The sequence below is a fragment of the Zootoca vivipara genome, chromosome 3 (genome assembly GCF_965207765.1).
Source record: "Zootoca vivipara chromosome 3, rZooViv2.hap1.1, whole genome shotgun sequence".
Lineage (NCBI taxonomy): Eukaryota > Metazoa > Chordata > Lepidosauria > Squamata > Lacertidae > Zootoca > Zootoca vivipara.
This window is the reverse complement of record NC_142586.1, coordinates 8,462,523-8,465,857: the sequence shown is the minus strand read 5'-3', so window position 1 is coordinate 8,465,857 and position 3,335 is coordinate 8,462,523.

Here is a 3,335-nt window from a genome sequence, read left to right as displayed (position 1 = left end):
TGGCCGGCGACTCGACTCTCCTTGCCGCGCAAAGCGTCCCGACTCCAAACTTTCCTCTCCGGAGCCGTTCCCACGTGCAAGAGGCGCGACCTCACTTCGGCGTCAGGTGAAGGGCTTTGGCTTTGGCGGCGGAGCTCGCCGACCAACTCTGGCCGGACTCTCCTCACGGTGGGCGCGCATGTCCGGAGCCAGAGCCGCCGCGCAGGGACTCTCCCCGTCGCCTTCCCCCGCCAATGTCTCTCCCTTCAAACGGGCGGAGATGCGCCTCCCGGGCCGGGCGTGGCGCAAAGGAAGCGCAGCCGGCTGGCCCGCCCTAGTGGAGAGCGCTGGCGCAGCCCAAGCTCTGCGTCGGCGAGGGAAGGAGGGCGAGCAGCCCGACCGCCCCCAGGAAAGAGGCGGCCTTCGACGGGCTTAGGACAGACGGGTGGCCGCCCCTGGCCAGAGAAGCGCAGCAGTCTCTACCTCTCCACCTCAAGGGCGCTCAGTGCCAAGTACCCAGCAGGGGGAACTGGGTGTGCCCCCTCTCTGGAAAGCCAATGTCTTGCTCCCTCAGAGAGGGGAAAGAGAGACGACAGGGAAATTGCCTTATCTGCAGAATTAATAGAAGCATTAGGGCTGTGGTGGTTGAAGTCATAGGAGCCAGTTCCTAGGGGCAGAAGTCCCTTCGCCCCTCCCGGCCTCCCCCCAAAATGAGGGGGTCCGTCCCCTCCAAAGTTAATGGGCATTGCCGTTCAAATGATGTGTCACCTCGTTCATTGTCTTCCATGATGAACATGGTCTTAACAGTCACTCCATAAATGACTGTGGAGGCCAATTCTGGATCCACACGTCCTTCCACAGTGAGGACATACAGTAGTAGGTTTCTGGGCAGGAGTTGATCACAGTGAGGGTTTGCCACGCATGCCGCCTTCTTAGCATGTTTTGTCCTGAGTTCCAGCATCTTCAAAGTCCATGACACCTTTGGTAAAGGCTGTTCTCCAGTTGGAGCGCACGCAGGCCAGTGTTTCCCACTTGTTTGTTTATACTGCATTTTTTTAGATTTGCCTTGAGAGAGTCTTTGACCCTCTTTTGTTGACCACCAGCATTACGCTTTCCATTTTGAAGTTTGGAATAGAGTGGTTGCTGTAGAAGACGATAATCAGGCATCCGAACATGACCAGTTCAACAAAGTTGATGTTGAATAATCATTGCTTCAACACTGGTGATATTTGCTTTTTCCAGTAGACTGGCATTAGTTTGTCTTCCCAAGTGATATGTAATTTTTTTCGGAGACACCGTTGCTGGAATCTTTTGAAGAGTTGGCGATGACGTTTATCTAAGTGGCCCATGTTTCACAAGCATACAGTAAGGTTCATAGTAAAATAGCTTTGTAAACACGCATTTTGTTTTCTCTGGAAATGTCCAGGTCCTCAAACACTCTGCACTAGTCAGGAGAAAGCTGTACTTTCAGAGCTCAGGTGATGCTGGATTTTGGCATCAATGTTGGCCCTTGTGGAAAGATAACTGCCCAGGTAGGAGAAGTGATTGATATTTTCCAATGTTACACCAAGTTGGATTTTTGGTGCTGCAGAGGGGTTTTGCGCTTGTTGGTGGAGCACTTTGGTTTTTTGGATGTTGAGCGTTAGGCCACGCTTTTCATGATTTTCTGTGATTAAGGTGGTTTGGAGGTCATCATGTGTGCATGCACACACTACGTTGTCATCAGCATACTGAAGCTCTGTGATGGAAGTTATGGTAAACTTACTCTTATCATGTGATCAGTTATGCAGGGCAGGGCTTACCTGGGCGACCCAATATTTTATTCAAGTTGACACTCCTGGTTGGAGTTGGAATCCAACACATATGGAGGGCACCAATTTGGGAAATAATGCACCACATGTCAAATTGTGTGAAGTACTGTTCCACTCACAGCTTGGTCATGTGAAGAGCGCTACATGTCTTGCCTTGCAAGACTTCCATTTTTCTACTACTGAACTGGAGAGAGATATCTGTCATAGACACACACACACACACCAACATGAATGCTAAAAGCTGTTGATTTACGTAGTGTCTGGAGCTCTTTTCGTAACCCCACAAAACCCCAATCAGCAGTTTCTTGAAGGAAACAGTGACAAAACACCTTATTTAAAAAAATGTAGTACCAACGCCTGTTACACAAAGTAGTTTTTCCATACCAATTAGTCAAAAGCCCTTAAAAGCTACCTTTAACAATGGGGAAACAGTGGTGCGATCTACCTGTTGGTGAGTCACAATATTATACGGCAAATATATTTCAGGACTAACTTCTAACAAATTGCTTTATTTGTCATTTAACAATAATATAGTAAGATCTGTGGTCTGTCTGTGGATTCATGGCTGAAGACAGGGGACGGCACATCCATCACATTAAAATATTCATATTGTGTTTGAACTGCATGTTTATTGCTTCTTTTATTACATTACAATTTGTATTCTATGGCATTCAATCCTATGCATGTTGACCTAATAATGAGATTCACTGTATTCAACGAACCTTGCTCAGAGGCAATTGTGTATACATTAACAGCTGAAGACTGTTATCCAATTATTTTTTTTAAGTTAGTTGAACAAGTATGCCTGTGTACATGTGCATGTGATTAAAATACTGTAGTTTTTAAAGAGGAAGAAGCATGGAACCTGTGTTTTAAAGTTGGTGCATGTCCTGATTCCTATTCTTGGAACACAGTACTCTGGCTCTTAGTTCCAGGAAAACCAAGTGTTTTCTTGAAGACATCAACACACGGTCTAGGCATTAGCTCAAGGTACAGGGGACACGGAAAGCTGTCTGTGGACAAACGCGGACTCCCTTGGCCTGAAAAGTTAGATGAGCGCCGCCCCCAGTCGCCTTTGGCCGGACTTAACCGCCCAAGGATCCTTTACCTTTTACCTTTACAGGGAACATGATTCATAAGCCTACAACAGAGCTCAAAAGAGTACGGTAACTAAGATGTTGTCCCAACACTTGACACACCCCTCCTGCTTAACTTTTAAAGAGGAGTGGGATCAGTCATTTGCATGGTTCTTGTCCAGGAAGAGAAGATGAAAGTGTGTGCTCTATTCACACTAGTGCAAACAGCAGCATGTCCTTAGTGATTAGGGCCAGAGTTCAACCCCCTGACTATTATTCTGCCTCTGGTTCAGCTGGCCAGCTGACTCCTTGTCTACTACGGGAATTTCCCTCAGAGATCCTGCCACAGAACCTGCCATCCCAGATGGACAAATGACAATGGATATTGTAAGTGACACATTCCCTGTGTCTTGAAACCGCAGTTTTTCTGGGGACTCTTTCTTATGTTGATAAATTAATATGAGACAAC